Here is a 27,119-nt window from a genome sequence, read left to right as displayed (position 1 = left end):
GAAGGCCTTGGAGAAGTCAACATAATCGATGTAAAGGTTGCTATTTTTTTGTTGCATTGTCTGCCATGTCAAATATTGAATTGCCCTTATGTTATGATACATGTCCATTTTCTTCCTGAAAACTGTCTGTTACAGAGATAAGAGCTGACGCTGTTCTACCCAGTCCTTAAATTTAGCAAGGACGAGATTAAAAAATTATTTTAACGGGGGTATCCAGCATAGCTAATAACCTATAGTTTGCTGGATGACCCTGAATACCCTTTTTATAGATGGGAACAAGTAATGTATGACTTCAGTTATTTTTGGAATTGCAGCAGGAATGAGGGAGTCATTGTGGGATGTTGTTGCAGATTCTAGATGCATAGATGGAGTGGGATAGTTTTCTGTTTCTCTGTCGTGCAAATCTATGTTTTGAATCAGGCTTTACATGCTCCTGGTGCAGCGTTGACGTCTGGAGATGCTTAGTTTCTCTTAGGAGAAGCGTAGTGGGCCTCATCACGAGTTAGTCGATATCCCAGATGTAATAGTGCCAAACTGTAATAGCATTAGCACCCACCGGTCCGGCGGTATTGCCCCCGGATCATGGGTTGGCCATTAAAGGTAATTCCCCATTGGGTCCATTGGATCCAATGGGGAATCTTCAGCACTAATACTGTGTGCTAATACAGCCAGCGGTAATATAGGGTGCCAAATGGGATTTTCATCTCCAGAAAAAAGCTTGTGGTAAAACAGCCAATTTAGTGCACATTTCATGATAGGGCCAGCCCTTAAATGCTGTGGTAATACCGTTACCGCCACATTTAAGGGCTACAGCCCAACTCATGATGAGGCCCTTAGCTACGTGTGTGCCAGGTAAAAGTTACAGAAGATTGTGATGTTGATGCTGGCATGGAGGTTCAGTTCAGGTATACCAGTGTGGTTGTGATGTGATCGAATTTATTCAGTATGATGGTAAAACACCTAGTTGCATTTGGTATGCTCTGGAGGTGTGCCAACACACATAAATGAAACAATATGTGTTCCCATATCTTTTCTTTATGAAAGTTCAACAAATAGGTTAACAGCTTACACACACATACACATGTGCACGTTCACACATAGACACACCACCCACAAACATGCACTGTACGTTAGTAACAACAAACCAATCCCCTAATCACAATCATCCAGACACAGGTAAAGGTTCACAATACAATTCATGCCAAACATAATAAAACTCCCTTATCATCACCACTCTCCTCTTTCTAGCAGACAGGTCTGTCAAGTCCACCCTGTGTTGGTCTTCATAGTTCAGGTATGTTGCATGATGCAGCTAGGATGACTCTCAGAGCATTATCCTGTGCTGCACTTCTTCCTTCCTCACCAGGCCATGACAAGATCAACGATGATCCCCATTCACTCAAAATGCCATGTTATGCCACTCTCTGATAAAGGGCGTGCCATGATTCAGGCTGCATTGTCTTGCTCCACTGTTACTGGATATACCATTCTTTGCTGCAGTAATCATTGCTGTGTAACATTGACACAACCACTGGCCAAAGATACAGCTTTTTGTGATGCTAGCCACCCGTGCTGTATCGTATACAAACTATACAACTTCACTCTATGATCATCAACTAATTAGCACAACTAGAACGATAACCAACACTCAACCCAATCTACACTAGCATACTTTCCAAGCCCTCTCATTCTTATACTTGCTTCACATAGAAGAAGTGCCACATATTACAACCCAAAATCAACACTAAATGCCTACTGCCTCGCCATGTCAACCATACTAACCTGCATGAAGGCAACTAGCTTGAGAATCAGTAAACATAGAAGAGCATGAAGGGCCTAACCTCCCAATACCTCTTCAGCTTGCTTTACCCTAGCCTATATACATTGCACCTTTCCAGAGGCACCCCCATAACAATGGAATGATCTGTTACGTTACATGGTCTCATTGGGTCTCGCATTGGGTCTCGTTACATTGTGGCATTTTCCATGTACACTGTACCATGGCTCTGCCAGCTCTAGAGGCCCACTGTTGAGTGAGAGTGATGCCAACAGATAGAGGAGAAAGGTCAAGGTTGACAACCTGTCTTCCCTTAACAACCCACACAAGGATGAGCCAAAGTACATGAAAGGGCAAAGAGTGCAACTCACGTCCAAAGGCACAGCAGTCACTGGAATCAATTAGGACTAGGGTCACTGTTAGGCAAGATTGTATGCAGTATCCTGTGGGAGACTGCACCAGTCTTGTCCTCTAGGCACTAGTTAACCCAACCTTTGGTATAAGCATGTAATACACAAATTGGTAGTGTGACTGAGCAGCCAGGTTTATCTCAAGAGGGGTCAATGTGAGCTGCAGGGTTATCACACAGAGATTACAAGTATCCAAATAAACACACTCAAGGTTTCTTGATTAAACAATGATTTATTTATTTAACAGTTAGTTGAATAAGCCTTCTTTAGAAGGGAGCGAAATATTTAACACAAAATATACTTCAAAAATACACACTCTCAGTTTCAATAAATCAGTAGATACACATTTGGGATGGCACACAGATACTTCCTACACCCTGAGGTGACTTAAATAACTAGGACACTGTGGGCATTGATATATCGCTGGCACATTTAGAACAATACTGAGGTTAGTGTCAAAAGGAAAAGATGAGGGAATAAAACAGTGGTTAACAAATATTCTTAAGCAGGTAAGTACTTTTTGAACCCTCCAATGCAAAGTAAATTAACCCTTTCCTGGGGGAAAGTTAAAGCACAAAGTCAGAGGTAGGAAGAGTCTTTCAGGGAGCCAAGACAGCCAATGTTAATTGAACAAAAGTCTAGGTGAGCTGAAGCACTTCTTGCAGTTAAATAAAAAGTCTTTCACAATGTTTTAGAAGTCTTTGTCGAAAATGAAACCACTGTAATGCCACAACCTGGGAGGCTTGTGAGGGGAAAGCTGCAAGCAACTCTGCAAAAGCAACCAAGACAAGTCTCAACTGAGAGTTAGCAAGGCTACACAACAAGAGGTAAGCAACCCCTTAGTTTTACAGTACCTTTGGTTTGAAGAAATTGGTTCTAGCTGGCTTCTGTTCCAGTGTAGGTCTGCAGATCCTGTTGTTCCTGGGCCTCATTCATTGGGACAAGAGGGAGGACGTCTGGGGACTCCTGCACTACAAATTGAAGGTCAGGGGCAGCAATGGACAAACTTCATATCAGTGGTACTTCGTGTTTTCAGCTCCTCGTGACTCTCGCAAATGGCACCACTGGGGTTCTTTATGGACTTTCCTCGCATCTGGGGCCCAGCACTCTTTTGAGGTGGCTTAGGCTTGGTCAGTCCTGCTTCATGGAAGTCCGGAGGATCTTCCTGTAGCTCGGGTCAAACTTAAAAACGAGACACTTGATTCTGATGGTCCTCTACCTTGCAATTGGTTCCTGCAGCAGCAATGGAAGTACAGGCAGCTCCGAGAGGATGTCAGACGAGTTTGCTTTGGGGTCGAATAGTCCCACCAATACCAAGGAAAGAAGTTGTCAGTTGCAGGGCTTCTCTAGTCGAGGCAAATTCGGAGCTTCAGCAATGCAGCAGGGCTTCACCGGGCAAACCAACAGTCCAGGAGTTACAGCAAGAGTCTCTTCCAAGTTCTTTTTCAGATTCCTTCATCCAGTGGTCTACTCTGCCATCCAAGTAAAAAGCCTTGCCTTTTATTCAGGTTTCTCCCATTCATTCGCAGCCTAGCTGTCAATCACACAGCAGGGTGGCTGTCCTGCAAGGACAGCCAGTCAGCCAATCACCTTTGGGTGCATTCCTGTAACCAGGAGGATTAAGCACAGGGTGGTTTGGGCACCTCCCTCACTTCTGCCCTGCCAGACAAGCTGAAGCCAGAGGCAGGCTTCACCAGTGAATCCCACCAAAGACAAAACTAACAAAGGGACCAAACCTCATTTGACGCGCAGAATAAATCTCAAGAAGGACTTTTCCAACAAGAAATAGCGAAAAAAGAAGAACGGGCCATTTTGACAAGATGAGCACCCCTGGGTGCTTTACTGCAGCTGCAATTGCAGTCCGTGATAGAAACACACAATGGTAGGAAAAAATAAACCACTGCCACCAGTCATTAATTGTTGAAAGGGTAACATAAAAACTTTACATGAGAAAATAGACAAAGGGGATACTAAGTAACCCCTCCAGCAGCCATTGTAAGATACTGTAAGATACTGGGAGCTGGGTCTAGAAAGTTACAAAATGTAAGTAAAGTCAATTTCACTTCACTGCTCTTGGAAACAGTATTTTAACCAAGCAAAGGTATTTAAACCTTTGGGAAATCTAAGAAGCTTCCCTGTGCCACTGCACTGAAGGTCAAGATGATGCCTATGGAGTTTGTCAGATTCCAAAGTCAAAAGAAACACAGAGTCCAAATCACAGAAAAATACATGAAAGAGTGGGAAAAAGGTCTCACTCTTTCCAGTTAGAAATTAAATTTCCTAACGTCCAGCAAAAAGAGTTGGGGGTCTCTAAGGTAGAAGGGAATCATGATATCAAATCACCAAACGGCTCACCTACAGCCTCATACTGCACAAAGTCACTGCCAAGACTGCACACTAGCCCCCCCAGAGCCCTGACATTTTAAAGGAGTTTGGGTATCTGCAGTTGGCAAAGGGCTGACACAAGGGCATCAACCCTTTGATATGGTTCTCTTGCAAAGATAATTTTTTCAGATTTCTTAGACTTATAATGGGAGTTTCGGAAATACAGGAAAGCATGCGAGTGGTCTCTACTTGGGAATACTTTAAACCTAGTGTGAGCAATTGCAATCAGAAGCATGACAGAGTTTATTATAGGAATGCTGTCAGTGGTGAAGCAGCCCTTCCCTTTCACTTTCACAAGAATTCAGATTGCAACGTTGTGCCCCTTCATTTATTTATTTATTTACTTTATAACATTTATATAGCGCACCTAACCCTTCGGCATCTGGGCGTTTGTGCTTAAGAGTATGGTTACAACCAGTTACATTTTAGGCATAGTCCAGTCTTGTGCTTAAGGAGATGGTTACATCCAGTTACTTTCATGCTTAGTCCAAATACATAATGCAAATACAGTTACACTTACATTGTAGTATAGTTATGCTTCAAGCTTAGTCCGTATCATAGCAATTAAACATATTACAAAATACCTTTCTGAGATCCCTTGGATGTGGGGCTAGGAGGGTGTTTAGTACTGAGGGGTGGACAAAGGGTAATTTTTGATATCTTGGTTGAAGAGCCAGGTTTGAGTTTTCTACGGAATGACCAGAGTGAAGGGTCTATCCTTAGCTCCGGAGGCTTGGCATTCCATTAGTTGGCTGCAATAATAGGGAAGCTGGAGCCTCCTGCCTTTGTCTTTTGTATCTCTGTGTGGTCAGCTGCCCCAGATAGGCAGATCAGGTTGGTTGAGCTTTGGATATTTGGTTAGAGAGGTAACGTGGGGCGGTGTTGGACAGGCATTTGTGTGTGAGTGAAAGTATTTTGAATTTAATGTGGTCTCTGACTGGAAGCCAATTGATTTTTCTTCTGGTTGTGGTTATGTGGTCTGTTTTGGAGATGTCATATCTCAACTCCTCACTCAAGGCAAAAAGGCCTAGTTCTCCAGGCTTTTGCAATACATAGAACTAGCCATTGCCATGCTAACAGCAGAACCTCTTGAAGCCATACTGTTGATCAAGAGGACACACAGAGAAAGGCCGGATGTCCTGTTGTAAATGGTCTGCAATAGAGAGAAGGTCTCTTGCTAGAAAGCCTGTGCCCGGGGTGATCTTTAGTTAAGCGAGAGTTCGAGGTGAGAAAATCCAAAGTCAGTTGTAATGTCGTAAGCCTGATGTACAAATGGAAGTAAGTCCACATACTTATGTTGGATGAGGTACATGCATTTGGATCATTAGGAGAAGGAAGTGATGTCATGGGAAGGGGAAGAGGCATTATCATGAAGGAGTGATAACATAAACACGTTTGACAAAATGCTCCAGTGTTTGCGCCTTTATGTCACAGGAAAGTGTTGTGTGGGTTGAAGAGCGTGAAGTCTCTTTCGTGACATTGCACCACCCAAGATGCTATTCTGGACCAAAACACCTCAAATGGATTTCTGGGATCAATGCCTTTCCATGATAGAAATGTTTTCCACCGCCCAAAACAACTCAAATGGATTTCAGGGACCGATGCCTTTCCGCGACAGAAACCTTTTCCACCACCTCCTATTCTTTGATGGTATTGACGTCTAAATACAGGAATCCAAAGCCTTATACATAATTTAAACAAATGTGCCTCTTACAATGCAGTGAATTTTTTCCCCATGCAGCAAGATCTCCCTAATATCTGATAAGACCAAATACATCTGCACATTTACAATAATGCCATTCATTTTACCCTCACATGCTATCCTACACCACCTTCAGTCCATTTAGAAGTTGGGGTGCTGTGACCCCAGTGTACAAACATAGGACACCAAAAATGAGCACTGGGTGAGACAGAGGCGACTTTGCAAGCTACCAAGATTGACTGGTCTATTAACAAGTGCAGAATCTGTGTCCCACAGCACACGGAGCACAGCACATCTGTTCATCACTCCGCACATTACTCATACAGTGCAGCAAAACTGCAGCCAAGGAGGCCAGTGTAAGAAGCATCTGCTTCACCTGTGGGGACCGTAAGGAGGGACAGAATGATGTAGGCGAGTGCCCGCGCTGATGATTGAGAGGCGTAAGCGGAAGCCCCACCCCTTTCACTCTGCACAAGCGGAGGCGCTTCCTTTTCCTCTGGGAGGCCCAGGAGCAATGGCAGCATGATACAGAGCTCCATCTGAAGTGGGGATTGTAGCCCCCATCAATCGGTTAATACGTGAGGACCGGGATATTCAGATCATCCAGTTTACATTGATTTTGCGCTCTCAATAAATAGAGGAAATGTTGTCATTTCTAAATATGCCACGACATTTTCTTTTGGAAATGATAACAAAAAGGTGCAAAATATAGTATTTAACCCATCTGCCACTCATTGTAACTAGTCTTATAGACAAATACATTTCAACTTCTGATAGCCAATGCCCACAGTACCAGTGGCCCAAAATCCCAAATAATGATATGAAGATACTCAATTTGTCAGAGACTGTTTTCACTTTAGAGGCACAATAAGGAAAACAGAAATGAAATCCTGTGAGGTTAGTAGCTAACTATAACTGTTTTAATTAAGCACAGATACTGCAAATGGTACTATTTCTTTTCAATAGTACATCCGTTTTTCCTTTCTCTGGCCCCAAATTTGGAAATCAATGATGCAGTATCCTGGCGGGGTCTAATATAACAATGCCTGAGGTTCTCCCAGAGAGGTGGGTCAAGCCAGGAAAGAGGGCTGCATCTGCAGGCGTGCAGGCAGCGGCTTTAGCTTGTGGGCCCTCCAAGAAGAAAATGGTGAAAAGGACATGGGAATTTCAGGTGGGCGGGAGAAGCATAGGTATTCTCCCTTGGATGTTGGGTGATCGTGGCATTTGGGAGACCTAGGACAAGGTCTAGTGGCAAGGGTCACTTCATTGTAACTGGGGCTGCTGCTGGAGAGGTAGACATGTTATGTTATGCTATGTTATGTGGTCTTGTACTGCGCACTGTTGCCACTTGCGTGGCCTCTTGGCGCTCTGGTGGATATGCAATGGAAAGAGGGATGGGGGCTAGTGTTATACAGAGGGAGAAGAGCAAGAGACCTTTGATGTGCTGTTGTCAGCTCCAGTTTGGAAAAACTGGTCACAGAGCATTGGTGCATTTTTGGTTGGTAGCCGTCATGTGGTGTTGGGGTATTATTGTGCATTAATTCTTTGTGTGTGCTTGTGATTGGTTTCATGTTGGGTGTTGTGAAGTGTGTGCGGTTTGTGGTGTGGAAGAGGTAGGGTTATGTTTAGTTTGGAGTTTGAGGGTGAGTATGCAGAGTATAGCATTTTTTGTATGGTTAGTTAAATGCAAAACATTTCTACCTCCAAAATCCATCTAAGTGCGACACATAACCATCCCCAAAATCCATCTAAGTGTAACAGATTTCCTACCCCCAAAATCATTCTAAGTGCAACACATTTCCTAGCCCCGAAAATCCATCTAAGTGCAACACATTTCCTACCCCCAAAATCCATCTAGGTGCATCAAATATCCTACCTCAAAAATCCATCTAGGTGCAACGCATTTCTCACCCTCAAAAATCCATCTGAGTGCAACACATTTCCTACCCCCAAAATCCATCTGTGTACAACACATTTCCTATTCCCAAAATACAGCTAACTGCAACACATTTTCTACCCCATTAATCCATCCAAGTGTGACAGATTTCCTACCCTCGAAATTCATCTAAGTGTAACATATTTCCTACCCCCAAAATCTATCTAAGTGTAACACATTTCCTACCCCCAAAAATCCATCTAAGTGCCGCACCCAGATAACTTTCAATTATTCTATCGAGCTATCGAGGGGGTGAAGCTGGTAATCTACACAGTGTTATAACATGATGGTGGTAATGCAGAAGTAGGACGCATGGCTAATCTTCACAATTCTTTATAGGTGTGATGCATGGCTAATGTTCTCAATTGTCTCTAAATGTGACAAATGGATAATTTTCACAATTCTTTCTAAATGTGATGTATGGCTCCCCCGAAGGTTGAGGGAGATGATAATGGCGCGCCCCTTGCTGGAGCTATAGTGGATAAGGGGTTGCCAGTGACGGGATTCAAGGCCTCGAAAGTGTATGTACTGGCGTCTGTATTGATGCAGGTAAAAGTGGTGGATAGAGACTATGCGAGCATTGTGGGAGAAGGTGAAAGACATGCTGCTGCTGAAGTGGTAGAATAAAATGCAGCCAATGCCAAGCTACAGAGTGGGACAGAAGGATTGACAATGGGAGGCATGCAGAGCGTGCAGCCATCAGTAGTGAGGATTGTCAAACGTGGGGAGGTGGGACTTGATTGTAATTGCAATTTGTAATTGCAATCGGTTATTGATAACGCACTTAATACCCAGAGGTTTCTAAGCGCGGACCCAGGGATCGAACCTGTGTTGCTCCGCATCGCCTTGCTTCCAAGGCGATCACATTGCCTCTGAGCAGTCCTCCCTACTACAAAATCGCCATGGTGGCCAAAGGGGAGGCCGAGTGACCTGGCACTGCAGGTGGATATGGGAGTGAGGAAGAAGAATTTGTTCAGTGCTGTGTTGCAAAAGTATGTGGTGTAAAACCACAATATGTTACAAGAGGGGCAGGCAGTGAGGTATTTGGTAGTTGCTGCACGAGCCTTCACAGGACAAAAGTGAGGGTGTTCACCTTCGGTTCTACAGAAAGGTACCCGAGTGCTGGGCCACTCTGGAAGGCAAGGGTGTGGGACAGAGAATGCAGATGGGCTGCGGTGGGTTTGGATTGGTCCACTGAGCAGCCAACGATGTGCGAATTATAAGTGGGTGTGTTGGGAGAACAATGGGCTAGGGTCAGTGCAGAGAGGAAGGCCCCATTGGAGTGGTTTGTTAGATAAAAGAAAAATAGTGTGCCTAATAGGGGGCTTGGAGGTAGTGACGTTACCCACATGGGGCTGTCGAAGCACATCAGGTAAGGTTGAGTTGGGGGGAAGTTTGGGATGAGTGGGGGAAAAAGGGACAGTAGGAATGAATGGTACTGATTTGGGAAAGGTGTGGGTGAATGGAGCAGAAAAAAAGAGAAGAAAATATTGGACGAACAGAATGCATGGTCAAAGCCATGGTATTCCCTGATAAGTGGGGGCAAAGGAGGGGAAAAAATGTAGGTCCGAATTGAATGGGGGAATCAGTGCAATCAGGGTTCGGGGCTGGGACAGGCTACAAGAGCGTGGGGATGGGTACAGGATCCGCAGGGTGTGGCTCATCATCCAGTGCAAGCTGGAGCATGAAAGGGGAGTCAGTGAGACACAGACAGGGAGTGATGCAGTAACAGAGTTACCTTATCATCCTGCCTGCATGATGATAAAGGTGATAGTGATGACAAGGCACAGCTGAGAGATGCAAAGTTGCCCTTTGCGCAGATGGCAAAGCCATTGCGCTCTCATTTAATGAAGGTCACTAAGGAAAAGCTATGGGCTGGATAATTTGTGGAGTTTAGATTTTCAAGTTGTTACACCGGGAAATGACATGCCAAGAAGTGTCAAAAGAAGTGAAAAGGGAACTGCACGATTCGAACTTGCAAAGCACAGGCTGGTTCCATGTCAGACAGAGTGGCACATCTTATACTTCTGAACTATGCACCCAGACAGCACAGATGTTTACGATGTGTGCAGTTCTGTGCAATCCACACATCCATATCTCATGGGCCAGGCAGAGCCCCAAATGCCACAGGTATGCCACCCAATCACAGTGAATTCCTCATATGCCGGGAGTCGGCCCAATTTGGCATAACATGCATGGTATTACAATCTTTTTCTAAGAATGTCTTTGTGAAGTTGTTTTACCCTACATATTCTTTTTATTTTTTTGAAATCCCACTGCTGTTTGGTTATTGTTACTGGCGCAAAGTGCTTTTTACATCAGCATAGTTTCTTTATTCCTTGTGGGAGGAATCCCAAACCTCCCTTCAAATTGAAATGGGATCCTTTGATATATTAGAATGGTACTTGCTTATGTGCTTTAAAATACACCATTTGGCACAAGTAGCAACCACAATTACTCGGTTAGGAACTAAAACCTCATAATTTAGGGGGTAATTCATAGAATTCAGCGCACAAGTTGCGCACGCGGCTGGCGCACAGTGTGCGCGTGCGAATCCCTGCGCCAGCCGCGTGCGCTAAAATCCATTTCCGCGCACGGCGTATTCATGCATTCCAGCTACCAAAACCAGCCGTGGCGCACAGTGGCGCAGCGACCCTGCAGCAGCGCCAGTTACGCCCCCAAAAACGCCTCTCGCGCAGGGAACAGCCATCAAAATCCCCAATCCAGCGCAAAGGGCTGCGCTAACCCTGTGCCAGCACAGCAAGCGGGCTACGTGTATCACTGGGGTGCGCGGGAAGTACCTCATGTCATTTTAGCTGGGTACATGTATTTCAGGGGTGCGCTGGAAGTTCCACACGCGAATGTCCTGGGTACGTGTGTTTCGGGGTGCGCGGGAAGTTCCACACGCGAATGTCCTGGGTACGTGTATTTTGGGGTGCTCGGGAAGTTCCACACGCGAATGTCCTGGGTACGTGATTTTGGGGTGCGCGGGAAGTTTCACACGCGAATGTCCTGGGTATGTGTATTTCGGGGTGCGCGGGAAGTTTCACACGCGAATGTCCTGGGTACGTGTACATCAGGGGTGCGCGGGAAGTTTCACACGCGAATGTCCTGGGTACGTGTATTTCGGGGTGCGTGGGAAGTTCCACACGCAAATGTCCTGGGTACGTGTATTTCGGGGTGCGCGGGAAGTTCCACACGCGAATGTCCTGGGTACATGTATTTTGGGGTGTGTGGGTAGTTTCACACGCGACATCAGCAGGGTACGTATACATCAGGGATGCGCGGGAAGTTCCACACGCGAATGTCCTGGGTACGTGTATTTCGGGGTGCGCGGGAAGTTTCACACGCAATATCAGCAGGGTATGTGTATATCAGGGGTGCGCGGGAAGTTCCACATGTGAATGTCCTGGGTACGTGTATTTCGGGGTGCACGGGAAGTTCCACATGCAAATGTCCTGGGTACGTGTATTTCGGGGTGCGCAGGAAGTTTCACACGCAACATCAGCAGGGTACGTGTATATCAGGGGTGCGCGGGAAGTTCCACACGCGAATATCCTGGGTACGTGTATTTCGGGGTGCGCGGGAAGTTTCACACGCGAATGTCCTGGGTACGTGTACATCAGGGGTGCGCGGGAAGTTCCATACGCAAATGTCCTGGGTACGTGTATTTCGGGTGCGTGGGAAGTTTCACACGCGACATCAGCAGGGTACATGTATATCAGGGGTGCGCTGGAAGTTCCACACGCAAATGTCCTGGGTACGTGTATTTCGGGGTGCGCGGGAAGTTTCACACGCGACATCAGCAGGGTACGTGCACATCAGGGGTGCGCGGGAAGTTCCACACGCGTGAATTGGCCGTGTGGGTCCTCCCAGGTGTTCGCTCCACAACCTCCACGGCCCCTGCAGGCAGCCCACACCACGGGGGACTAGCCTGCACCCCCACACGTCCCCCTGCACCCCCACCCCCCAGCACTGTGGGGCACCCTCCACCATGCCCCAACTCATGTTCCCCTGCACCCCCACCCCCCAGCACTGTGGGGCACCTGCCAGCAGGCCCCCACTTATGTCCAACTCATGTTCCCCTGCACCCCCACCCCCCAGCACTGTGGTGCACCCTCCACCAGGCCCCAACTCATGTTCCCCTGCACCCCACCCCCGAGCACTGTGGTGCACCCTCCACCAGGCCCCAACTCATGTTCCCCTGCACCCCCACCCCCCAGCACTGTGGTGCACCCTCCACCAGGCCCCAACTCATGTTCCCCTGCACCCCCACCCGCCAGCACTGTGGTGCACCCTCCACCAGGCCCCAACTCATGTTCCCCAGCCAACATGTCATCACAATCTAGATCCCTGGTCCCTATGGTCAGCCTCCAAATGCAAAACACCCACCCGAGTATTGCATCCACCCACTTAGAAATGGCAATAACATGATAGAACATCAATTGCAAGTTTGGAAACAAACACATGTCCCTCACATACACCCAATGGGTGTCAGTGAATCTCAAAACCCATATCATGATATGAATGAAACCAATGAGATGATACTACACATTGAAGTTTGATCAAAAAATATGTATTAAAGGAAACATGAATTGAATCAAAAATGAACAAACAGAAATGGGAATGTAAAAAAATAAAAAGAAGCATGTCCGTGAAAAAATGCAAAACCAAAAATCATAATCCAAAGGAATGGTGTCCAAAGTCACAGTCCACAAAAGAAAATCCAATGGGAAATTATAATTGAAAGCCATTGCTCCATGGGTAAATTATAAAATTAAAAGAAAATCCAACAGTGAACTATGTACAGATGAACAAGCCAGGGTCCATGATCCCAACAAAAGAAATGAAACCTATCTAACAACACTACCTAATAAAAAAAAAACTATATACAAAAATGTGGCCCATTGTCCAAAAGGTCAAAAAAAAATGCAAAAACAAAGGAAACCTAGCACTAACTACATAACTATTTACAAGGGCAGCGGGCTAGTCCAACGGCTCACTGGATGTTGTTATGGGCCAGGGCATCATCGAACTCCTGTTCAATGGCTTGGAGGCGGGCATGTTCCCTGGCCCCGAGGTCTCGCAGGGATAAAGCATTGTCCAGCTCCAACTCCCTGCGAAGACCCTCGAGGCACTCAGCCCGCCTCAGCGCCCTCCGCATGGAGTTCTCCGCCCTGACCATTGTGAGCCGTTCCTCCTCTACCCGCTGCCGCTCCGCACCTATCTGCTGGCCCAATCGCTCCCACACGGAAGCCACTCCCATTCCAGGGTTCTCCTGCCCTCCGGCCGATGCCTGCACCCCTGATGTTGATGGCCCCGAGCCATCATGCCTCCCACGTCGAGCCTGCCGCTGCCTCCGACGCAACTGCCTGTGCCAGCACGACGGCATCCAGGCTGATGGAATCCACTGACGCCGTCGTGCACGTGCCCTGCCCGATGATGCCGTCACATCCTCCATCTGCTGGGGTCCAGTTGCTGGTGTGTCCACCCCTGCTGGACCTCCAACTCCCGACTGTGGCAGGGATGGGATCCCCACCGAGCTGGCTGCATTGGTCGGGGCAGGTCCACAGGGGGCCCTGGTGGCATCTGGGCAGGAAGACGGCATGGAGAACGACTGGTGCATAGTCTCCACAGAGGAGGAGAGGGTCGCCAGATTGGCCGACACATGTAGGCAACCCCCGACCATGGCCGATCCCAACTGGGCCACGTCGGCACGGTGCTCTCCGTGATGACGTGCATGCTCCTCCCGGGAAGCACGCACCTCATCACGAATTGCACCTGTGCGCAACACGACACCAATCAGGACCTTCTCCATACGGCCAGGGGTCCCCTCGTCCGCAGGTGGAGGGGATTCAGATGACATGGACATCCCCCCTACCTGCGGACGGGCCTGGGATGGGGCATCCCTGCTGGTGCATGGTGGTGCAGTCACAGTGTCAGGGACAGTGACATGCACAGGCCCCTCCACAGCGACCTGTGCTGCCTCCTGCCCCTGCCCCTGGACTGCAACACTTGCACCAGCAGGGATGCCCCCACCAGGCCCCATGTTCGCCTCAATAGCGGCCTCCTCCTCCTCTGTGGAAACCACCAACCTGGATGGCTCCACCCCGTCTTCCGCCGTTGCAAGCCCCTTGGGGGCTCACCCACCCCTTCCGCTGCAGCCGTGGGGGCATCCCCGCCGCTTTGCTCCACAGCACCGTCTCCGCCCTCTTCTTCACGTGGCGCTGTGTAGAGGGAGACATAGAACACAAGCATCAGGGTACTGTACAATGGTCCCCTAGACAGGAAGCAATAGCAGATGAGTGGCACTGCCAAAGATCACTTCCATCATGTCCCTCCACAACACATGGGTCAGTGCAGGTAAAACACATGCACTAACAGGCATGGCGCATGCTATGGACATTAGCATACATGTCCAAGGGATTCTTGAAACATACAATGTTGTTTTGGAACTCACATGCATCATGGGCCATGCCTATCACATGCACACACTTCACCCTAGTTTCATCCATCTGGCCTCATACACCACAGACACAGTGGATACAAGGATGACTAGGCTGCATCAGTGAACCTGAACATTGTGACAGACATGTGTCATGCATCCCTGGCATTCACAAGTCACAGACACGCAGGTCAGACACACAGACATGGACAGCATACATGTACATGGCATCAGCACCCATCCCTCACCCCCACCCATGTCCAGGAACAGAGACTGGCATGCTTTCATGTGGCCATTCCGCATAGGGCAACCCATGTTGCATTTGAACACATGCACCAACCGTGTGGTTCACACATTACTGGTCTCACATGCATGACGTCCCTGCACACACATGCATACATGGCCTATGTCACACATACAGGCAAGTATCAGACAACCAGCACACTGCGACATGCCCGGTCTCACACAGCAATGCTTGGCCATTTACCGCTCAACTCCAGATGGGTCTGCCTCTCAAGGATCTGGGCGTGGAGTGCTGGGCCTACGCGTTCCTGGACCCTCATCTGGATGGTACTCATGCGGCCCCGGCCCCCCTACACGAGGCGCCGGGCCTTCAAGAGGGTCCTGGACCTGCAGTCATCCCAGCGCTTCTTGACATGTTGGTAGTCGCGGACTGCCACCCCCTGCGCGTTGATGGCAGTCACGATGTCCGTCCAGATCCGAGTCCGTCCTTCCTTGTTGGCGCGCTTACTTCCGAAGAGGGCATCATACTGCCCCAGGACTTGCTCCACCAGGTCACCAACTTCAGTGGCAGTGAAGCTGGTGCCCCTCTGCCTCTCTGCCCGGGGGTTGCCAGTGGTGCCAGATGTTGCAGTGCCCGACATGGCAACCCTAGAGGCAGGAGTGGGTGGGCAACTGGGTCCTGGGGCTGGGCTGTGGAGCGATGGTATCCCAGTCGGGAGTCTTCTGTTCCAGCAGGGGTGGACACAGCAAATGGACCCCTGCAGATGGCTGATGTGCAGGCACCAAATGGCAGGGCACGGTGGCAGCAGGCAGGCAGGCAGGCAGCAGCAGATGGCTCGTGGGAGGCTGCTCGGGCCTCTGGGGGGCAGTAATTCAGCCTTTTGGGAAGGAGCGTGGTCTTCCGTGTGCTTACGCGTGGCCAGCTTGATACGGAGTGATTTGGCACATGAAAATCTTGCACGTCTGCGTGTAATTCGAGGAAAGGCCCTTAGCGCGTAAGCGCGTCAGCACACATACGCGATTTCATTGGACCAAAGGCCCTTAGCGCGTAAGCGCGTCTGTGACGTTTCGCGCACGGGCGTTTCCCTGGCAGGGCTTGTAGATCCCACATGCCAATACATTGCTCTGTACGTGCTTTTCGTGGGGTGCGGTGCGTGTGTTTTCCAGCCGTTGGGGTTCACACGCTATTACTTCACAGCGGGTGTTGGCTACGCGTTCTTCTACACGCAAGGCAGATGGTGAGTGGTAGCCCACGCAAACCCCTGAAATACACGTAGCCCGCTCCCCCAGGCCAGATCGCGTGAAAAACTTCCCGCGAACCCCTGAAATACATGTAGCCCGCTCCCCCAGGCCCGATCGCGTGAAAAACTTCCAGCGAACCCCTGAAATACACGTAGCCTGCTCCCCCAGGCCCGATCGCGTGAAAAACTTCACGCGAACCCCTGAAATACACGTAGCCCGCTCCCCTAGGCCCGATCGCGTGAAAAACTTCCCGCAAACCCCTGAAATACACGTAGCCCGCTCCCCCAGGCCTGATCGCGTGATAAAGTTCCCGCGAACCCCTGAGATACACATAGCACGCTCCCCCAGGCCCGATCGCGTGAAAAACTTCCCGCGAACCCCTGAAATACACGTAGCCAGCTCCCCCAGGCCCGATCACGTGAAAAACTTCACGCGAACCCCAGGCACAATAGCAGTATGGGACATTCATCATTGCTGTATGTTGGCGCTTTTGTGATGCGCAGGGACGCTACCGCCTGCCTTCGTGTGGCGGACGTGTTTAGGCCTGTGCGTGTCTTTGGCCGTGCGCGGCTTTGCCCTATTCGATTCCATGAATACGTGTGGTTCGCGTGCGTGTGGGCGTTCCGTCTGCTTCCCAGCAGTACATCCCAGTTACGCCCTTATTTTCGCACGTTGTTCCCCATTCCGCGCGTTACGCCCCGTGTTCCGCCCCCTTTTTGGTGTGTGCGCCGAGGTTGTGCGCTTTCACTGTGCGCGTCGCGCACGCCGTTCGGGATGTTTCAGTGACGTGTGCGCCATGCACGGGTTTGGCGCACATCCTGAGGAAAACACGCGCAGGGACTTCCATGAATCGCAAGTGTGCGCGTGCGCCTGTTTTTTCAAGCTTGCGCTTGCTTGCGCCTGCTTGCGCATAGATTTTCGGGGCACGTTTGTTCCATGAATCGGCCCCTAAGTATCAAAATCATTTAGGGGCTGAGTCATAGAATTTGTGCGCTGAAAAACGGGGATTTGTGCTCCATTCTGCCCGCAAATCCCTGTTTAACAAATGGGCAGGAAGACGGCATGGAGAACGACTGGTGCATAGTCTCCACAGAGGAGGAGAGGGTCGCCAGATTGGCCGACACATGTAGGCAACCCCCGACCATGGCCGATCCCAACTGGGCCACGTCGGCACGGTGCTCTCCGTGATGACGTGCATGCTCCTCCCGGGAAGCACGCACCTCATCACGAATTGCACCTGTGCGCAACACGACACCAATCAGGACCTTCTCCATACGGCCAGGGGTCCCCTCGTCCGCAGGTGGAGGGGATTCAGATGACATGGACATCCCCCCTACCTGCGGACGGGCCTGGGATGGGGCATCCCTGCTGGTGCATGGTGGTGCAGTCACAGTGTCAGGGACAGTGACATGCACAGGCCCCTCCACAGCGACCTGTGCTGCCTCCTGCCCCTGCCCCTGGACTGCAACACTTGCACCAGCAGGGATGCCCCCACCAGGCCCCATGTTCGCCTCACTAGCGGCCTCCTCCTCCTCTGTGGAAACCACCAACCTGGATGGCTCCACCCCGTCTTCCGCCGTTGCAAGCCCCTGTGGGGGCTCACCCACCCCTTCCACTGCAGCCGTGGGGGCATCCGCGCCGCTTTGCTCCACAGCACCGTCTCCGCCCTCTTCTTCACGTGGCGCTGTGTAGAGGGAGACATAGAACACAAGCATCAGGGTACTGTACAATGTCCCCTAGACAGGAAGCAATGGCAGATGAGTGGCACTGCCAAAGATCACTTCCATCATGTCCCTCCACAACACATGGGTCAGTGCAGGTAAAACACATGCACTAACAGGCATGGCGCATGCTATGGACATTAGCATACATGTCCAAGGGATTCTTGAAACATACAATGTTGTTTTGGAACTCACATGCATCATGGGCCATGCCTATCACATGCACACACTTCACCCTAGTTTCATCCATCTGGCCTCATACACCACAGACACAGTGGATACAAGGATGACTAGGCTGCATCAGTGAACCTGAGCATTGTGACAGACATGTGTCATGCATCCCTGGCATTCACAAGTCACAGACACGCAGGTCAGACACACAGACATGGACAGCATACATGTACATGGCATCAGCACCCATCCCTCACCCCCACCCATGTCCAGGAACAGAGACTGGCATGCTTTCATGTGGCCATTCCGCATAGGGCAACCCATGTTGCATTTGAACACATGCACCAACCGTGTGGTTCACACATTACTGGTCTCACATGCATGACGTCCCTGCACACACATGCATACATGGCCTATGTCACACATACAGGCAAGTATCAGACAACCAGCACACTGCGACATGCCCGGTCTCACACAGCAATGCTTGGCCATTTACCGCTCAACTACAGATGGGTCTGCCTCTCAAGGATCTGGGCGTGGAGTGCTGGGCCTACGCGTTCCTGGACCCTCATCTGGATGGTACTCATGCGGCCCCGGCCCCCCTACACGAGGCGCCGGGCCATCAAGAGGGTCCTGGACCTGCAGTCATCCCAGCGCTTCTTGACATGTTGGTAGTCGCGGACTGCCACCCCCTCCGCGTTGATGGCAGTCACGATGTCCGTCCAGATCCGAGTCCGTCCTTCCTTGTTGGCGCGCTTACTTCCGAAGAGGGCATCATACTGCCCCAGGACTTGCTCCACCAGGACACCAACTTCAGTGGCAGTGAAGCTGGTGCCCCTCTGCCTCTCTGCCCGGGGGTTGCCAGTGGTGCCAGATGTTGCAGTGCCCGACATGGCAACCCTAGAGGCAGGAGTGGGTGGGCAACTGGGTCCTGGGGCTGGGCTGTGGAGCGATGGTATCCCAGTCGGGAGTCTTCTGTTCCAGCAGGGGTGGACACAGCAAATGGACCCCTGCAGATGGCTGATGTGCAGGCACCAAATGGCAGGGCACGGTGGCAGCAGGCAGGCAGGCAGGCAGCAGCAGATGGCTCGTGGGAGGCTGCTCGGGCCTCTGGGGGGCAGTAATTCGGCCTTTTGGGCAGGAGCGTGGTCTTCCGTGTGCTTACGCGTGGCCAGCTTGATACGGAGTGATTTGGCACATGAAAATCTTGCACGTCTGCGTGTAATTCGAGGAAAGGCCCTTAGCGCGTAAGCGCGTCAGCACACATACGCGATTTCATTGGACCAAAGGCCCTTAGCGTGTAAGCGCGTCTGTGATGTTTCGCGCACGGGCGTTTCCCTGGCAGGGCTTGTAGATCCCACATGCCAATACATTGCTCTGTACGTGCTTTTCGTGGGGTGCGGTGCGTGTGTTTTCCAGCCGTTGGGGTTCACACGCTATTACTTCACAGCGGGTGTTGGCTACGCGTTCTTCTACACGCAGGGCAGATGGTGAGTGGTAGCCCACGCAAACCCCTGAAATACACGTAGCCCGCTCCCCCAGGCCAGATCGCGTGAAAAACTTCCCGCGAACCCCTGAAATACATGTAGCCCGCTCCCCCAGGCCCGATCGCGTGAAAAACTTCCCGCGAACCCCTGAAATACACGTAGCCTGCTCCCCCAGGCCCGATCGCATGAAAAACTTCACGCGAACCCCTGAAATACACGTAGCCCGCTCCCCTAGGCCCGATCGCGTGAAAAACTTCCCGCAAACCCCTGAAATACACGTAGCCCGCTCCCCCAGGCCTGATCGCGTGATAAAGTTCCCGCGAACCCCTGAGATACACATAGCATGCTCCCCCAGGCCCGATCGCGTGAAAAACTTCCCGTGAACCCCTGAAATACACGTAGCCGGCTCCCCCAGGCCCGATCACGTGAAAAACTTCACGCGAACCCCAGGCACAATAGCAGTATGGGACATTCATCATTGCTGTATGTTGGCGCTTTTGTGATGCGCAGGGACGCTACCGCCTGCCTTCGTGTGGCGGACGTGTTTAGGCCTGTGCGTGTCTTTGGCCGTGCGCGGCTTTGCCCTATTCGATTCCATGAATACGTGTGGTTCGCGTGCGTGTGGGCGTTCCGTCTGCTTCCCAGCAGTACATCCCAGTTACGCCCTTATTTTCGCGCGTTGTTCCCCATTCCGCGCGTTACGCCCCGTGTTCCGCCCCCTTTTTGGTGTGTGCGCCGAGGTTGTGCGCTTTCACTGTGCGCGTCGCGCACGCCGTTCGGGATGTTTCAGTGACGTGTGCGCCATGCACGGGTTTGGCGCACATCCTGAGGAAAACACGCGCAGGGACTTCCATGAATCGCAAGTGTGCGCGTGCGCCTGTTTTTTCAAGCTTGCACTTGCTTGCGCCTGCTTGCGCATAGATTTTCGGGGCACGTTTGTTCCATGAATCGGCCCCTAAGTATCAAAATCATTTAGGGGCTGAGTCATGGAATTTGTGCGCTGAAAAACGGGGATTTGTGCTCCATTCTGCCCGCAAATCCCTGTTTAACAAATGGGGATTTGCGGGCAGAATAGCGCACAAATCCCCGTTTTTCGGCGCTCAAATTCCATGAATCAGCCCCTTAATGTTTTATCAGTAGTACTTGCTCAATGTACTTTTAAGAGGAGCAAACTATTGTTGAAACTTGGAAAGCCATGAAAGTATGTGTTCTGGGTGGCTTTGTGTTTTTGGCATTGGCCAGTGATCTAAGTAGTCCCCGGGAAAAGACCAAACCAAATATTTTGACCCTCTAGGAAATATTTGTGAATATTCCTGTTCTAAATGGACAGTGAATTTAGTGTTTCATTAGTATGGAAGCTACAGGTCTCAGTCTTCTTGCACACCTTATGACCTTCTGTTTTAAAGACTGATTTGATAGGGATCGTTTGGATTAATTAACTACTTAACATATGTACACTATTACTTAAATGCAACCGTCTTTTGTGGCGCCAACATGTTTATATCCATCACGTGTGTTCTATTGCATATCTGGGTATGCAACCCAATATGTGGGTGTATGTGGGCAAATGGAGATCATGGTGTACAGTAGAGTGAAGCTGCTTTACATGGGTGCGTGTCTGTGTGAATAGAATCTCTTGTATATTTGTGTTTGCTTGCATTGGTGCAGATATATCTGTGTGGGTGTACCTGCATGGGCGTGTAAGTATATGTTTGTGTGAAGAACATTTTGTTTTATCTCTTTGTTTTCCTTCTCCCCTAGGTTCCTGTAGCACTAATAATTTTGTTACACACACTTTGGCAGCTCCTTTCTCTTATTTTAATACAGTGAACTGATCACAAAACTCAATATGATTGTTGGTTTAAAGTAATGAAAACAGCAACATGTGTATATGAAACATACAAATAAGATTGAGATCCGCTTTAGAAACAGAAGAAGATTTACAACTGTACCCTCTTCGTCGATTTAAATCCTGCTTCTGCATTTTTGGGGAACACTACGTTTCTTTCTGTATAAAAAGTGATTGGTTCTAACAAACATTTAAGCAATAAGCCCAGAGCTGCAGGGGCATTACCGAGTCAGGTAATGCCCTGGGGCCCATAGTTACAGGCTAGAGCGCAAGAACGAGTTACTAATAGCATTCTTTTTCTGTTCTGGAACGCTGCAGCATTTTGGAACAGAAAAGAAAAAATAAATGTCAAGACAAATGGCCGCTGGGGAAGGGAAAATGGGCTCTGTTTTCCCTTTCCATGGCGGCCATCGGGAGCGGGCGCGATTGGGTTAGAAGTGTTCCCAGCGCGTTCACTCTCAAAAACAGAGCAAAAAGAAGGTATGCGGGTTGGGAGTGCGGGGAGGGGATTGTTTGGAAGTGGGGTGGGGGATAGGAAACACTTACCAGAATCACTACCAGGGGAGGATGGCAGCCTCCAGCCATGTGGTGGCTCGGAGAGGGGATTACCCCGTTCCGAGCTTCCTCATTGGCTGAGGGGCTGCCACACCTCCCTGCTGGGGATATGAAGGCGAGGGCCAATCAGATTGTTTGTTACATTCTTTTTGACCCTCGCCGGGTACTAATATCAAATAATATCTTTGGGACATCTAGCGCTCACTTTCTGATTTCTGGCTGGTTTCCTTTTTTCTTTCTATTCCTGCCTTTGGGACTTTATCATTCCAGGATACTGTCCCCTGTGTATAGGCTGTGTAGATAATATTGTTTACTTGATAATTGCTAAAGATTGCAAGTGTTATTTATCCAGGGTGCTGTTGCCTGGCATACTGTTAATCAGAGTGTTAGCAACTACCAATGACTTAAACCATGTGTAGGTTGACAATTTAATTAATGTACAATAAATTGGATAATCTCTACTTTCTTTTTGGAAATTATAATGTATTTATTTCGCAATATGGTGTGTATTATGTTTTGTACTATATTTTTTGTTTTCAGGTCTTAGGTAATCAACGGGACATTTGATTTGGACCCCCGTTATAATTGAATTTAATCTTGAATGTATAGAAATGGTAAAGCAAAACCCAATGATGGAACATGTTTTGTTACATATGTTTGTGTGAGGGACATGGTTGTGATTAGATGTTGTGTAAGTACCTTGTACAATAATGACAACATGTAGCATGTGATTGAAATACCCTACATATTATAAGAATATCACGGTATGTGTTGGCAAAACATGAACAGTAATGGGACACCCTTTGCATATGATGGTCGCTAGGAGGCACTTTGTGAGAGGTAACAGGCATGTGATGGCAATACTTAGCATGGTGTGGGAGTAATTGACTATTTGATCGCAATAACTTGCCTTTAGTTGGCAGTACCTGCATGTTATAGCAACACCTGGTAATGCGTATGGGAATTATGTAGCCAATCGCATCCAGTGGAATCCTACCAATCTAGTTAAAGCGAAAACCATGGTAGGAGCGGTAGTGACAGCTTATAGTGCACGTTATCAAAGTTGCACCATGACATAGTATCTCAAGTATAGACGCCTTTTCAGAACTCACCCATAGTATTAAAGAGAGACTACATCAGAAACGGGTATGTAAAAGTGCATTAGAGCGCTGCCACATTCATAGACTTTAGTGCAGCGTTCAACACTGTCATGAGGAGTTGTCTGTGGAAAATATGGACAAATTGGAATATCCCAGCAGGACTCTTGAGCATGATAATATTGCTGTATCAGAAAACTAGTGTGAGAATACGCCTTCATGGACAAGGTAGCCTGTCTAATGCCTTCTGTACTCAGAGGGGAGTCAAGCAGAGTTGTATATTGGCAGCCACACTATTTAATTTGTACCTGTCTGAGTTAAATCTTGCACTAGGCATTCAAGTAGCACGCCCTGTAAAGATAGGTGCACTAATGATGGGAAGGTTGGGCTATGCAGACGACCTATCACTCCAAAGGGACTACAGTGTATGCTTCATGCTTTGGGAGTCTATGCAACCATAATGGGTTAAGAATAAATATCAATGTAGCAACACCTGTCATATATTACCAGAACCTCAGTATCTGATGGCAGTACTTGGCACGTTGTGTGCGCCATTAGATATATGTTATGTTAAGTTGATTCATACAGCACACCTACAAGAACTGGCAGATTAAGGGAAATGTCTAGGCATTTGATGGCACTAACCTAGGATTTGCTGGCAGTGCTTTAGCCCATGTTGGCTTTATATGGCCATAGGTTGAATGCGGCTGTGTGTTATATTTTGTTGTACCAATGCATTGCTTCTCTGAATCCTGCTAGTGAAAACAAGGCAGGGGTTGAAGCTTGCTAGTGTGAACAGAGGAGGCAAAGCAGAGGTTGCTAATATATAAATTGTGTTAAAGGTTGGCCAGAATGTGCCCTTGTCTGCATGGAGGTGTGTATGGGTTTTGTGTGAAGTTAAGGTTTAGTTTTGGTGTCGTTTCCTTGTGAGCAAGAACCCATTATTGCGAGCCAGTTATTATAGGAGTATGTAAGTGTTGGTGATAGATTTTAAAAGTGCTTGCTTTGTTTGATTCATGCTTCATGAGGACAGAAATGCTGTTGGGGTGTGCTAGTTTAGAGTTGTGTTGTGTTAGGGTAGGAGGCTGAGAGTGATATGTTTCTCAAATCATATATGCATTAGGTCACATCTAGTTTTATGATGAAGTACAAGATCATATGAAGCCACACTTGGTCGTACAAGGCCACACTATTCCAAATCCTTCTCTCCTGTAAGCTCTTCTCACTCTTTGATGGCTTTCATCTGTATAGCGCCTTTGGTCATCCTGTATTCTAACATTTGATAAAACAGTCGTTCGGAGCTCTGTTGTAGATAATAGTAAGTATTTAGCACTCTACTCAGAATAATACTCAGAGGTCTGCTCTTTATGTATAGTCTCTCTCCCAAGCCTCCCATAACTTTGTCTTGATAAGTAGCTAAACTCATTGCAGATATCCATATTCAGTAAGAGGTATGCATCTAATATACATATTCACTCAGAAGATGCCCGTGACAATAGCCAGGCTCACTTAGACTATGCTACTGAAAAAGATACATTTTGAATCTCTCAGTGTTAAATCCTGATAGCATGTGAAAGTCAACAAGTCTGTAAACTGACCAAGGGTGCAAATGTTATTTGCATCCATTCTTGTTATGTTAAGTGGTCTTATACCAAGCACTGTTACCATTGGCACATTCTCCAGGTGCTCATGTGGTTCTGTAACAGAGTGGATTAGGTAGGTTAGTGGGGGAAGAGGGTGTAGGATAGGGGCTGTACTTTTCTGTTGTTGCTTGTAGAACCAGTAGGAACCGAAGTCTAGCGTGGGTCTGGTTTCTAGGTGTGTTTGGATTGTGTGCTCTGGGGCTATTGTGTCCGGATGGGCAGCGTCCAGTGATTGGGGGTTTGTTTGCAGCAGTTAGTTTCATGGTGGATGTGTGGGTTGTGTGTTTCAGTGTGAATTAGACTGATCCAGGATTTGTGTGAGGTACGTGGGGTATGCTGAAGAGGAATTGGAAACATGGGTTAGTAGTTGGTGACTTTCCTTGAGTAACCATTGGTATTTATTGGCAGTTTTCATTTTGTGCTGGCCATTGGGAGTTGAATAGCCATGTTTCCAGTTGTTTTCTGAAGGTGAGGTGGTTCTCTCATCCTAATTTACTTTGGTATGGTGTTCCAAAGATTAGCAATTAGACATGAGAATGCAGTTCCTCCGAATTTCCTTTTTTTCATTTCGATTTGGAGGTCCTCTCTTGATATAAGGTCTCTTTTTGGTTGGTAGCGGTTGATGTTGGCCTGTAGGAATTCAGCTCCTTCTCCATGTAATAATTTGCAGGCAATGCAAAGGACTTGAATTTAATGTATTTTGTACTGTGAGCCAATTAGGCTTTTCAGAGCTGGAGTGATGTGGTCTCTTCTGTTTAGTCTCAGGAGTATCATTGCTGCAGTGTTTTGGATCTGTTGATTTTCTTTGGTGAGTTGTTCTAGCATTCCAAGGTAGAGGCTTTTTGCCTAGTCTATTCTTGATAATACTGAGGAGGTGAATGCAAGGGTTCTATGTGGGAAGGAGAGGTAGGGGAGTACTCCTCTAAGTATTCTCAGGAGGTATATGCATTTCTTTGTAGCAGCATTGACCTGTGGTTCCAGTGAGAGCCCATTGTCCATGAGCGTTCCTAGGTTTTTTTTACCACATTCAATACCTCTGGTTAGATTCCCATACCAGGCGGCCATCCCAGTTGTGAGAGGGTTGTGTTGTCCTCGGGGGGGGGGGTTGGGAGAGATCATAATTTCCATTTTGGCTGGGTTTAATTTGAGGCTGTTTTTTTGTCATTCAGCTATGTAAGTTGGTGAGGCATTTTTGAGGGTGTTGCTTGGGTCTTCGATCGTTGTTATCTTGACGACGAATTGTGTGTGGTATACATAGTTGGAGATGGTCAGTCCGTGGTTTCAAATGATTTTCATCAGTGGGAACATGTAGATTTTGAATGGAGAGGGGAGAGACTGGAGCCGTGTCGCACCTCACAGTTGCTAATCTTCATTCTGCTTTTGCTTTTTCTCCCACTCCTCCTCCTTCCTCTTCTTCCAGTTTACCTTCATAATCTTTGCCCTCATTCTCTCCTCTTACTGATTCGGATACTTCTGCCAATCTTGACCACGCTCATCCAATGGCGTCTCCTTCTGATCCTCTTCCCTCGTCTCTTATTCCCCATGTCTAACCCATCTTCTTCCTTATCCTACTTCACTCATTAATTCTTCTCTTTCTAACTCATGTTTCCTTGATACCTTTAAGCACATTGTTGTTCTCCCTATTCTAAATAAAATACTCTTGACCCTTCCACTCCTGCTAGTTTTCGCCCAATTTCACGTCTTCCCTTTTTCTCTAAAATTCTTGAGCAGGCTGCATATGGCCAGGTTGCTGGTTTCCTAAATCTTAATTTTCTTCCACCACCTCTTCAATCTGGATTCTGTCCTACTCATTCTACTGAGACTGCTCTTATGCATGTCTCTAACTCTCTTCTTTCTTCTTGTCATTCTAAGCTCTCCTCTATACTTATTCTTTTCGATCTATCTGCAGCATTCAATACTGTTGATCACACTCTTCTTATTTCCTCACTTTCTTCTTTGGGTATTAACGGGTTTGCCCTTGAATGTTTCCGCTACTATCATTCGCTGCGGTCCTATTCTACAAATTGGGCCGGATACACCTCTTCCTCACCTCCTCTTCTCCACTGTGTCCCTCAAGTTTCTGTACTTGTTCCTCCACTTTTTTCTCTCTCACTGCCCCACTCTCTGCTCTAATTTCCCCCATGTAATCTTTCCATTCATCTGTATGCAGATGATACACAAATATTTCTCTTTTTTTCATCCTTTGACTATATTGTACACTCCACTGTATATACCTGCCTTTCTGCTATCCATAACTGGATGTCTTCTAATTTTTTACACCTCAATCCTTCTAAAACTGAGGTTCTGTTTTTTCTGACTTCAGCTATTCTGTCTACTCTTCCTCCTCCGTCTCTCTTTTTTCCTCCTTCCTCTCTGCCCTTTTCTTCTTCTGCATGAAATTGGGTTTTATCCTTGATCACTCGCTTTCCTTTACACTACATATCTCTTCTATTATT

The sequence above is a fragment of the Ambystoma mexicanum genome, chromosome 5p, assembly GCF_040938575.1.
Source record: "Ambystoma mexicanum isolate Mex_15411 chromosome 5p, UKY_AmexF1_1, whole genome shotgun sequence".
In the NCBI taxonomy this organism is placed as follows: domain Eukaryota; kingdom Metazoa; phylum Chordata; class Amphibia; order Caudata; family Ambystomatidae; genus Ambystoma; species Ambystoma mexicanum.
The sequence above is the reverse complement of the archived record's forward strand: the minus strand, read 5'-3'. Positions refer to the sequence as shown.